Below are 13,463 nucleotides of genomic sequence, written 5' to 3' on the forward strand. Positions count from 1 at the left end.
TGGAGATATTGTGGGTTTGGTTCCAGACCACCATAATAAAGCGAGTATCACAGTAAAGTGAGTCATAATCTTTTTGCTGGTTAAAGGGTCTTGCTTTCACATTGTAAAGAAATTCAACATCTGCGCCGTGCAATAAAGTGAGGTGCAATAAAACAAGGTACGCCTATTTGGTACCTGAGGCAAAAAGAAAAATTAGTAATGTTAACTCTGTATTTTATTTAAAATTTGGATATTTAATTCATCCTAGATTATTTTTCAGTAATTTTGATTGTTTAAAATGTTGTGTTAAAATCTTATTTATCTTTATTCCTGAGTTTTTTGGCACCCTCTTAAATTTGCACTTAAGGTGAGTGCCTAGCTCTTCTTATCTTAGTCCTGGCCCTGCTTGTTGGTGAGATACTCTGGCCAGATTGCTAACATAGGATGGAGAGGCTGGGGCTGACACTAGATTTTATTTCTAGGGCAGGACATGTGCTAGGATTGCTGTCCTAATATCATAGGAATGAAGAAGTTCTGAGGGACTATGGTGTGATGTTCAAATATTCAGTTATCTCAAATTGTACTTTGAAGAAACACTCTTGTTCATGGAATTCAGGATAAAGTAGAAAGGTCCCACAGTTGTACCAAGCATAGCAATAAGAAACTGATTTGGCAATTCCAATTTAAGGGAGCAGGCATGTAGGAAGCAGTTGACTGATGTCTTTAAGGGAGGAAGCACAGCTACCAAACTTAAAACTGTAGCTCGTAGGATTAGTGTTGTGATTTATGCTGAGGGAGGTTGAAAGACATGACTTAACATGCCTTTCCTAGGAACAGAAAGCTTGGTGAGAACTCATTCTTTGTGACTGGGGTACATACGACAAGGGAAGCCTCAGAAACTTGGCTGTGATAGTCCTGTTTATCACTTGGGAGGAGCAAAACTTGGGTTGTTATAGTCCTGTTTATCACGTGGGAAGAGTGAGGCTCATGGAAATCAATTGGTCTGCCTTTGCATCCTGACCTCCTGTGCTCCTCCACCTCGAGGTGGTTATGACTAAATGATAAATGTACTAAGCTCTTACCTAGGTTAAAATGACTCAGATACAAGGGTAGGAACAGAGCCTGAAAATGGAGGGTGGGGGCATTGGTGAAACCTTACAGGGAGTTGGGGAAACCTGAAGTGGGAAAAATCAAGTGAGCACTAATGTTGGAAAGTGATTTGAAGCATTTTTTTTTCTAAATTGGTAAAGTGAGAGACCCATTTTCTCCTATTAAACCAGCCAGCCATATGTATGTCATCACAAACACTCATGTACTTATATGTACAGTAGAATAGAATGACTATCTTCCTTTAGTGGTGTTCCCATGCTTTCCTCCTCTCTCTCCCCTCCCCCCTCGAATCTCTCAATTTCAATTGTATCACAACCATTTTATTATATATTCCATTGGGCAAAAAATGACTACTTGAGAGTGTTTTAAAAGGAAAAATTCTTTATCTCTGCATGCACATTTCTAGGACATGTTCTTTAGATTTTAGCACAATTTTACTAAAACCATGAAAGGTCACTTTTGAGTTGTGTCAGAAATCATATTAAAACTACTTCTTTTTGCATTATAGAGGAAACACTGAAGATTTCAAAGCAATTTTCAGTGCTGAAATGTCAGAATGGTAAGTGGATGCTGGCAGTCAGATAGGATTCCATGAGGACAGCCCCTTGAGCCTATTTGGCAAAGCATTAGAACTGCAAAGAATGATGGGCTTTGCAAGCGTATCTGCAGAGTGGGCTACAGCCCTTGGAATAAAAAGAAATGGAATCCAGAAACATCTTTATGAAGAACAGGCCTTAGCACTAACCTTTTTTGTTCTTTTTTAAACAGATAACCCATACTCATCAAGCATATTCTGCCTTGGTCAAAGAGAATAGCCAATGTCGATGACTCCTCATTTTCTTTTTTATGGCATGTTTACCAACAGTCCCCAAAACAACAGTTTTACATACATACACGTGTGTGTGTGTGTATAAAATCAATGACAACTATAATATATACTTTTTGAAATAATACTAGTGATGATTTTAAAACATTCAAAATAAACTTATCACATAGAAATTTAGTAAGTTATTTGGAAGTCCAGAGCACATTTATGGTCATGAGGCATATTCGAGGGACTAACTGATCTGTTTTTTGGTTGCACATGGTAGGCTTGCCAAAAAAACTTACCATATGCTAATCCATATGGGTCTTAGGATCCTATGACACTGGCCTGCCTGTAAATAAGTTGCTTTATTTTCCTCTTTCTTTGTCTTTTTTTTCCAGATTTATACCAGCTTATTAACAATGCTTCAAAGTTTCATGTTGTCATGTTGTATGCTGATTGTTTAAATTTCTCCTCTTCATTAATCATAAAAGGAACTTTTTCTCTAAGGACCTCCATTTTAATTTCCCTTTAAAATTGTTATTTTGTATTTATTTTTTTAAAAGAACAAGTATTTAATTTTTTTCTTATATATTTCTTTTCATATTACTTTAATTTTTTTCTTTTTTTCTTTCTCTTTTATATTTTTCTTTACTTTGGAAAAAAAATTTTGGCTATAGCTATGTTGCAGACATAGCCAAAAAGAGAGTCTCTATCATAAATGAGCAAAGGTAAGGCCTATTTCTTCAATTTCTCTCTAATAGGTTTTTTGGTCGGTTGAAGGAGGGCCTTTTCAAACCTCTTGCTCCAGTAACACATGGACTAACTTTCCTTAATGTACTTCTTGCTGTACAGATGTCATATTAAGTCATTTGGAAAAGATACTGCTTCCTACTTTTATAAGTACCTGTTTTAAAACCTGTAATTTCTGAAATAGTTGTTGGCTTTGGGACAAATAGAGAACCACGAGTTAAGAGAGTTCCTTTTGGGAAATGATTTTCCATATAATATGCTTATCCTAACCTTGTTGATAATCCACGCAGTGGTAAAGCCTATATTAGTGTTTATGGGAGGTGGGCCAGTAGAGTTCTAAGTCAAACTCTTGGTATAGCTTTTATACCAATCTGGTCCTAACTTAGGTAATCCTCTATTCCTGGCAGGGCCGTGGGAGTATCTTTTGATATAAGCATCTCTTACCTCTTTTTTCCTTATTGCTTGGATTAAGAATATGTCAATGGATACTAAATAAGAAAAATAAAAATCTCACAGGAATTACATGATTTTAGAATATGGAAATGGATTTATTTTCACTAAAATGCTTCATTATAATTGCTTTCTTTTAATGTTAAATTGAGAAGACTTTACTTTCCTATTACTTATATTAATCTTATTGGAAATTATTTTACTTGTTATTGAGTGAATAATATTCCATCTTAAAAAAGATATTAGTGTGAAATAAGGAGACTCATTATAGTATGAAAAACATATGGTATTAAAAGACCTGGAATTGACATTCTCACTCTATTAATTTATTAGCCAGGTGACCTTGGAAAAATCAGTTAACCTTTCTTTAGCTTCTTTATTTGTAAAATATGAATGATGATATTACCTCACAGGATTATTATGAGACTCAAATGAGATATTTGTGAAAGTGCTTTATAAAGTATAAAGTGGTATACGAGTATTATAATTATAAATAATAATGTTATTTTACTTGTATGTTTGGTAAGTTATTTTCTAAGGGCCATCCAAGGTTTAAGAAGCAGTAAAGTTGTCACAGGATTTCAGTTCAAATTCCAAATCTTCCTCTTAACTAGAGGTGTGACCTAACCTCTTTAGGCTCACTTTACTCTTCTACAAAACAAGAATGATAATGGTATCTATTTCATAGAGTTGTTGTGAAGATTAAGTCAGACAATTCATGTATAGTAATTCTAACAGTGTTTAGCTCATTCAATAAATGTTACGTATCATCATCATAATCATCATGATCATCTTTAAAGAAAGGAAGCTCTTTTCCTAAATTAAAAACCATATTACTATTTATCAAGTGATAAATTATCAAATCAACTTCACTGTTTCAAAGTATCAATGCAATTAATTTTTCTTTAGTGGTGACTACATAGATACATACAATGATACAGTTTTATTTAGGTAAGAAAATTCATTGACATTGTACTTATTACAGATAACAGATACTTCTAATAAGTTGTCTACATATAATTATATTTTATTTTGGCAATTGTAATTATATTTTGAGAACAGTAAGGAAATAAAAAAGTAACTCCTGAAAATAAACCCATTGTATAATAAAAGACTCTTTGAAATGTGATTTTTTGTTAATTTATTTATTCTTAAAATCAATTTTCATTTAAAAAAAGAAATCTGGCTATACTTATACTCACTAATAATTTGTGGGAATTAATTAGTTACATAATCTCTTTCAAAAAAGTCACTAAAATGATCAAAGCAGCAGCCTCGAAGGATTAGTTCAAACATTCTGGAGATTACAAATTTAATAAAGTAATTTCTTCAGGTAAATGGCTAATGTAAGGTTAAGTCTGACTAAAAGAAAAACTGGAGTTTTGAAAACACATGAATAATTAAAAGATTGTGTGATTTTTATTGTGAACTGACGAATTTAGCAAGGTCTAGGGTAGTGTAGTAGTTGAGATTAATTGTAATAAGGTTAAAAATTTGTGCTTTTTCTCTCTTCCTTGGAAATCATGTCTTATTCCACTTATAATTCAAATATGATTGCTTTCATGTTTTGTGTGTTAATACTTTGGTGAAGTGTACAACATAAAAGTAATTTCAACCAGTCAAAATATTGCAGTTTTAGCTTAATTACAAGAGGAGTCTGAGGCTCATGGTTTCTGTGACAACCCAAGGTCAGGTGACCTGGATATGTCCTGCTAAGCTGTTCGTGTGCAATAAATAGACTGTTTGTAAACAGGATGGCTAAACATTCTCTCACAAGATTTCAAGTTCACAAAGTATGAGGTAACTGGGTAAAAGGTCAAAGGTGAAAGGTAATAAGCCATTTTGGTTATGTTCTTTTGTGGAGTCTTTGGCTGCCTTTCAGACTGAGGTCTTGGAAAAAGTTCATACACAGGCCTTTTGCCAAAAGACTAGTGAGAATTGGCTCAGGCAGGATTCTATTACCAAATCTACTCCCTCACTTTCTCTCACTTTGTCTGTCTTGTGTCCTGCTGTCGGAAATTTATAAAAATGCAAAGAATTTTATAAAATTAAGTATATAAATGAAGCAACCAAACAGATTTCCGTTGAACGTAAAATAAATTTGGAATGATTTTTCTTTTAGGGACAGAGGTTTATGAATTGAATTTACTATGATAAATACTTGCAAATTTATTGCAAAGTACATTTTAGAAGAAGGGTTAGTATATAAAAATAACAAAGAAGGTTAAAAATATTGACAGAAAAACTCAGGGCAATTGTAGGATTTTCTAAGAGGCAGTAAATATGTTTCACTTAAACCACCAGAGGCTGTGGAAGTCTTTAAATAGTCTAGTGAGATACTTTAATTAATGAGCTCTTCTACTATTATATGTTATGCTATTGAGTGTTAAGATTTACTGTATGTTGTGAAGAAAAAGGTATAAATAGGCTTCCTCAAAATTTCTTGTCTCCATTTAGATTTATCGTCATTGTTATTCTTGCTCAGAGTAGGAATTCATTCCAAGAATAGAAAAAACAAGGTGAATGTTAGATATACCTTCTTTGGCATTAAAGCTTGGCTTGAAAAGGCTTATTCAGTTCCTTGCTATCATATTTGTGTTACTACTTTGCTTTCTCTTTTTTTTTTTCACTACTACAGAGTTACAACTTCTATCAAAAAGCTTGGTCAGTTTTTATATTTTTATCTTTGGATTGGAAATAATTTGTTAATAAAGATGAGGGACACTGGAATTTATGGTAAAAAAGTGGGGCAAAGGAGAGTGAAAAGATGGCAAAACACATTCTCAAACACAAGGTATGAGCTATGGTCCATTTATCTAAATGATTTCTTTTAATTGCTACTTTGGGATGGTAGCAGTTAAAAGAAATCGTTTAGATAAATGGAAAAATAAAACATTTCCTAAGAAATTTAGTGTAAGTCTTAGTGGAAACAAAAGCATACAGTTTTCATCATAACCAGTGATACCTTCACTTTTATATTTTATTGTACTAATGAAGATAGGTGTGGAAAGGATGGGACTTTCAAGCATATTTCATAAAGTCTGATTTATTTTCCTTGCATGGCAATGAAACAAACCCATTTGTCTTTCAAACAATTTTCTGAGAATATCTCAATTCACAGGTTGTCTTGTCTTTATCTACTTTCTTCAGAAACTCTAAAAGAAAAATATTTCCTCGAAATTTAGAAAGTCATTTTCCATTATTTTCCTTTCCTTGAATTTCTTGATATCAAGAACACTGCTACAAGTATGAGGCATTATTTATGTCAACAAACAGGCTTCTCTTCTCTGTTTGTTTTCATTAAACAGAATAATAATTTCATTTTCTTTTATTTATTGACTTCTAGCCGGACTGCATTGGACAAATTAGAAAATGGCAACTTTTAAAAGGATTCATTTAAAAAGTTTGGGCAGATCTTCACTTCTTTTTCCCATGCAAAAGTTGTTAAAGAAAAGCTTGAAAAATGTTTACAGCTCTTTAAAATTAAACTTAATTAACCTTGGATAATCACTGAGCCTCTCTGAATCTATTTTCTTATATATAAAATGAAGGCTAGAATTCAGTCTTTAAGGTTTTTCTCCCAGCTCCAAATTATATCTGATCAAATATGGTTTCTAGGACTGAAAAACTCTAACTTGCTACCAAATTTGGTATTTCTGTCATTTTTCTCAGTGAATTGCAATTTTAACAGGGTAGTTAGTGTTGTATACCCTTCTGTGCTAGTTTCCTTTTGCCATTCTTACTGCTATTGAAGTCATTACCTTTGGTCCTGCTGCTGCTGTCTTGAATGAGAGACAAAGAGTAGGCTGATGAGACCAACAAGACCTAAGGCCTAAAGGAGAGGGGCAACTGATCCCTCTCCTGGTGGAACCAGAGTTTACATTTTTAGCACAGAAATCTCTACTTAAGAGCTGAGAATAAAATAGCCATTTAAAAACCTCTGAATCAGGCAGGCCCTCTGATTTAAATTAAAAGTACAGATATTAGGTTGCTCCCATATCTTGGCGAATATGAACAATACTACAAAGAACATGGGAGTGCAGATATCTCTCTGATATGCTGTTTTCATTTCCTTTGGATATATATCCAGAAGTAGGATTGCTAATATGGTAATACCATTTTTAATTTCTTGAGGACCTTCCATACTGTTTTCCATGTGCCAATTCACATTTCTATTAACAGTGCATAAGGTTCTTCTTTCTTCCACATCCTGCCCCAAATTTGTTATTTCATGTCATTTTGATGATAGCTATGCTAACAGGTGTGAAGTGATAGCTCATCGCGGTTTTGATTTGCATATCCCTGATGATTAATGATATTGATCACCTTTTCATGTACCTGTTGGCCATTTGTATGTCTTTAGAAAAATGTCTAATCAGTTTCTCTGTCCATTTTTTGATTGGATTGTTTGTTTTTCTGTTTCATGTAGATCTTTATGTATTTTAGATATTAACCCCTTATCAGATGTATGATTTGCCAAAACTACAATGAGATACCGTCTCACACCATCAACAGGACAAGTAGTGACAAGTGTTGAAGAGGTTGTGGGCAAAAAGGAATCCTCATACACTGCTGGTGAGAATGAAAATTGGTACAACTACTGGGGAAAACAGTATGTACTTTCCTCAAAAAACTAAGAGTTGAATTACCATATGATCCAGCAATCTCTCTTTTTGGTATTTACCCCAAAAAACCTGCAAAGATATCTGCACTCTGGTATTCATAGAGCAGCATTATTCATGGTAGCCAGGACATGGAAGCAACTGAATTGTCCTATGATAGATGATTGTATATGTTAGAAGTGGTGTGTGTGTGTGTGTGTGTGTGTGTGTGTGTGCGCGCGTGCGTTTGTACACACACATACATACACTTATACATATACACACACACAATGGAATATTACTCAGCCATCAGAAAAGATGAAATACTGTCATTTGCAACAACGTAGATGGATCTTAGATAATCATAATAAGCAAAATAGAAAAGTTAAGAATCATACAGTTTTACTCATATATGTGATATAAAACTGAAAGCAACAAATGAACAAGATGAATAGAGACCCGTGGACCTGGACTATGGATTAGTGGTTACCAGAGGGAAAGGGGGAGGGAGGAGGTAAATAGGGGTAAAAGGGGTCAAATATTTGGTGACAGAAGGAAATTTGACTTTGGGTGGTGAGCATACAATGCAATATATATATGACATACTGTTGAATTGTACACTTGAATCTTATTTGATTTTATTGTCATCCAAATAATTTTTAATAAAAAACAATGTATTATTTGCAAATATATTTTCTCATTCTATAGGTTGCTTTTCCATTTTGTTGATGGTTTCCTTTGCTGAGCAGAAGTGTTTATTTTGATGTAGTCCTACTTGTTTATTGTTGCTTTTTGTGCCTTTGCTTTTGGTGTCAAATCCAAAAAATCATTGCCAAGACTGATGTTAAGAATATTACCCCCTCTGTTTTCTTCCAGAAGTTTTACAGTTTCAGGTATTACATTCAAATCTTTAATCCATTTTAAGGTGATTTTTATTATAGTGTAAGGGGTCAAGTTTCCTTCTTTGCATATGGCTCTCCAGTTTTTCCAGCACCATTTACTGAAGAGACTATCCTTTCTCATTTTACATTCTTGGCTTCTTTGTTGTAAATTAATTGATTGTATCTGTATGGATTTATTTATGGGCTCTCTATTCTGTTTCTTTGGTCTGTGTGTCTCTCTTTATGCCAATACCATACTATTTTGATTACTATAGCTTTGTAATCTAGTCTGAAATTAGGGAGCATGATACCTCCAGTTTTGTTCTTCTTTCTCAAGATTACATTGGCTATCCAGGGCTTTCTGTAGTTCCATACAAATTTTAGGATTGTGTTTCCTATTTTTGTGAAAAATACCATTGGAATTTTTATAAGGATCACATTGAATCTATAGATTGCTTTGGGTAGTATGGACATTCTACTAGTAGTAATTCTTCCAATCTATGCACACACAGTATCTCTCCATTTATTTGTGTATTCTTTAATGTCCTATGGTTTTCAATGTATAGATATTTCATCTCCTCGATTAAATTTATTTCGAGTTATTATTTTTTACGTAATTTTAAATTGGATTAATTTCTTAATTTCTCTTTCCGAAGGTTTGTTCTTAGTGTACAGAAATGCAACTGATTTTTGCATATTAATTTTGTCTCCTGCAACTTTACTGAATTTTTTGATTCGTTCTAATAGTTTTTTGGTAGAATCTTTAAGGTTTTTTACATATAATATGTCATTTGTAAAAAGACAGTTTTACTTCTTTCTTTTTAATTTGAATGCCTTTTATTTGTTCTTTCCTAAGGCTAAGACTTCCAGTAAAGTGGTAAGAGTGGGCATCCTTGTTTTGTTCCTGATCTTAGAGAAAAGGTTTCACTTTTTACCTTGAGTATGATATTAGGTGTGACTCATCATATATAGCCCTTATTGTGTTGAGATATGTACCCTATATACCCAGTTTTGAGAATTTATATCATGATTGGATGTTGAATTTTTTAGATGCGTTTTCTGCATTTATTAAGATGATCATATGATTTTTTGCCTTTGTTTGTTATTGTTATGTATACATTGATTTATTTGTGGATGTCAAATTAGCCTTGCATCTCTGGAATAAATCCCAATTGATCATGGTATATAATCCTTCCGATATATTGTCAAATTTTGTTTGCTAATATTTTGGTGAAGACATTTGCATCAATGTTCATCAGGGATATTGGGCAGTAATTTTCTTTTCTTATAGTGTTCTAGTCTGGTTTTGGTATCTGGGTAATGATGTTCTATTTTTTGAAAGATTTTGAATAAGATTGGTATTAATTCTTCTTTAAATGTTGGTATAATTCAACAGAGATGCCACCTGGTTTTGGATTTTTGTTTGTTGGGAAGTTTTCAATTACTGATTTAATCTCCTTGCTAGTAATACGTCTCTTTGGATTTTCTATTTCCTCATGATTCAGTCTTGGTAAGTTGTATGTTTCTAGGAATTTATCCATTTCTTCTAGATTGTCCAAATTGTTGGCATATAATTCTTTAAAGTAGTCTTTTAGGATTCTTTGTATTTGTGTTTCCTCTTTCATTTCTAATTTTATTTGATCAAGTGCTCTTTCTTCTTCATAAGTCTAGCTAAAGTTTTATCTGTTTTGTGTTTCTTTTCGAAAACCAGCTCTTGGCTTCACTTATCTTTTCTGTTGTCTTATAATTCTCTGTATCATTTATTTTTGCTCTGATCTTTGTTATTTACTTTTTTTCTAGTAACTTTGGATTTAATTTGTTTTTTTATTTTTCTAGTTCCTTAAGGTGTAAAGTTAGGTTATTGATTGGGTTGGCTTGATGGATCCCGTAAGTCCCTTAAGCTATCTTCACTTTTTTTTCAGTCTTTTTCCCCCTTTGCTCCTATCATCGTGTGAATTCCATTTCCCTGTCTTCAGTTCACTGATTCTGTCTTTTACATCATCTAGTCTACTGTTGAACTCTTCTATTAAATTATTGTATTTTTCAACTCTGATTTCTGTTTGGTACTTACTTACATTTTTTATTTGTCGAATTTCTCACTTTGCTCATGCATCGTTCTCTTTATGCTGGAGAGCATCTTTATGACCATTATTTTTAACTCTATTAAGTAAATTACTTCTCTCTGTTTCATCAACATTTTTTTTTTCTGGAGTTTTTATTCCTCTTTTTTAAACATTCTTATTTCTTCAATTACTTGATTCTCTGTGTTGGTTTCTGTGCATTAGATAAAACAGCCACCTATCCTAGTCTTGAAAGAGTGGTTTCATGTAGGAGATGAACTTTGTTGTTCAGCCTGGACTGAGCTGTTGGTTGTTCAATCTGGCTTCTTTGTTCTTAGTGGCTCCTAGAAGTCGAAGGTGTGCCAGGAGTGTTTAATATGTTCTGATATGAGTATTTTCTTGTTCTCTCAATTTTTAAGTTTTGCTCAGTTTATTTCTGAATTTCTCTCAGAGTAATTGCTGTGTGGATAGCCATAGATTCAGTGTGCCTGTGGGAGGAGATGAATTCAGGAGGCTCCTATGTTGCCATGTTGGACTGGAACTCAGAAACAAATTTTTTTTTCCAGCTTTATTGAAATGTAATGGACAATTAGTTGCTCATATTTACATTGTACAATTTAATGAGTTTTTATGGCATACAATAATATATTGGTTTCAGTTGTATAGCATAGTGATTAGAGATCTATATAATTCGCAGAGTGATCACCCCACTAGATCTAGTATCCATCTTTCCCCCAACATATTTATTACAATATTATTAACTATATTCCTTATGCTACATATTATATCTCCATGTCTATTTTGTAACTGTCCATTTATATTTAATCCCTTTGCCCTTTTTTTGTCATTCTCCCACTCCCCTCATCTAATAGCCTTCAAATATTCTCTATCTGTGAATTTATTTCCATTGTTGTTGTTTATTTTGTTCTTTAGATTCCACATGTATATGAAATCATGTGGTATTTGTCTTTCTCTATCTGACTTATTTCATTCAGCACAATACCCTCTAGGTCCATCAAGGCAGTATCTTTTCCCATCCTCTTCCCTTTAGTCTGTGTGTATCTTTTAATCTGAAGTGAGTTTCTTATAGGCAACATATGGAGAGGCCTTATTTTCTTATTCATTCATCTACTCTATCTTTTGGTTGGAGCACTTAATTCTTTTCCATTTGAGGTACTTGTAGATAGGAATGTAGTTATTACCATTCTTTATTCCTGTTTTTGATACATGTTTTTTCTTCTTAAAGAAGTCCCTCCAACATTTTCTATAACACTGGCTTGGTGTTGATAAATTCCTTTAGCTTATTTTTGTCTGGGAAGCTCTTATCTGTCCTTCAATTCTAAATGGTAGCTTTGCTGGATAAAATATTCTTGGTTTTAGATCCTGAGTTTTTATCATGTTGAACTTTTTGTGCCAAGTCCTTCTCTCCTGCATAGTTTCTTTTGAGAAATCAGCTGCCAGTCTTATGGGTGGTCCCTTGTAGGTAAATAACTGCTTTTCTCTTGCTGCTTTTAAGATTCTCTCTTTGTATTTAACCTTTGTCATTTTAATTATGATGTGTCTTGGTATGCACCTCTGGGTTCATCTGTTTTGGGACCCTCTGAATTTCCTGGGGTTGTATGTCTATTTCCTTCACCAGGTTAGGGAATTTTTCTATCATTATTTCTTCAAATAGCTCTTCAATTTCTTGTTTTCTTTCAGGTACCCCTATGATATGGATATTTTTACATTTAATTGTGTCTCGTAGGCTCCTTAAATTTTTATAGTCTTGGCTTCTTTTTTCTTGCCATTCTGATCGAGTGTTCTTGGCTTCCTCATACTCCATATCGGTGATTCAATCCTCTTCTTTATCCACTCTGTTTATTCACTCTAATATACTCTTCATCTCAGATAATGTGTTCTTTATTTCTGACTGGTTCCTTATATAATTTCCATTTCCATTTTTATGTTTTTTTTTTTTTAATCTCTTTGTTAAAGTTCTCACTGAATTCATTTACACTTCCCCTAAGTTCTTGAGTATCTTTATAACCAGTGTTTTGAACTCTGTATCTGGTAGATTTCTTGACTCCATTATTCCTGGATCTCTGTTCTGTTCTCTCATATGGCTTCTGATTCTTTGTATTCCCATTTTGGCTGCCTTTCTGTGTCTGTTTCTATGTACTAAGCAAATCTCCTAAGTCTCCCAGTCTAATTAGTGTGGCTTTGTATAGTCCTGAGAGGAGTTCGGAAGCAGGCCAAATTTACCCCAAGCCTCTGCCCCTCCGGGGCCACCTGTTAAGATTCAGCAAGCAATCCACAGATGCTGTGCTTATAGTTGCCTCAAGAGACCATGCCAGAAACTGAGGTCAGCTGCCATCAGTGTGAGTCTTGGCTCTGCTCAGGAAGGAGTACGAGATTTGCAGAGGACAAACTAGATGTAGCTTAGGTGGGGCCATGAGTTGGGGGAGGTGGAATTTCAGAGCATCTTCTAAGCAGAGTGACTTCTATTATCCTGTTAAATGTCTCAGCTATCAGGGTGCAGAGTCTGAACACTGGGAGTGGGCAGGGCTCAACAGAGGAACAATGGATACTGCCAGCACTTCTGCCTGGGAGCAAGCCTTGCCTCTTGCCCTCACTCTGACAAGTAGGTGTCCCCCTGTAAATTCCTGCTGCCCCCCGTGTAGCGGACCAGGCGCTGGTACTCAGAGCAAGCATGCTCGTTACCACCAAAGCCCACTTGTGGACACGGCCCCTCTAAGTGGCATCTGTAGCTTCTAGCTGCTGCTGTCTCTGTCCCACTCAGCCACTCGGTACTGGGCAGCCTCATGTCTTTGCCTCTCCCTAC

General features: G+C 34.3%; 1 long non-coding RNA gene across 4 annotated transcripts in view; it reads left to right on the plus strand.

Moving 5' to 3' along the window:
• The window catches only part of LOC107520790, a 147,213-nt gene that overhangs the window by 34,664 nt on the left and 99,086 nt on the right, over positions 1 to 13,463 (plus strand). The window lies entirely within an intron of this gene.

Source organism: Rousettus aegyptiacus, unplaced genomic scaffold, assembly GCF_014176215.1.
Source record: "Rousettus aegyptiacus isolate mRouAeg1 unplaced genomic scaffold, mRouAeg1.p scaffold_m13_p_8, whole genome shotgun sequence".
NCBI lineage: Eukaryota > Metazoa > Chordata > Mammalia > Chiroptera > Pteropodidae > Rousettus > Rousettus aegyptiacus.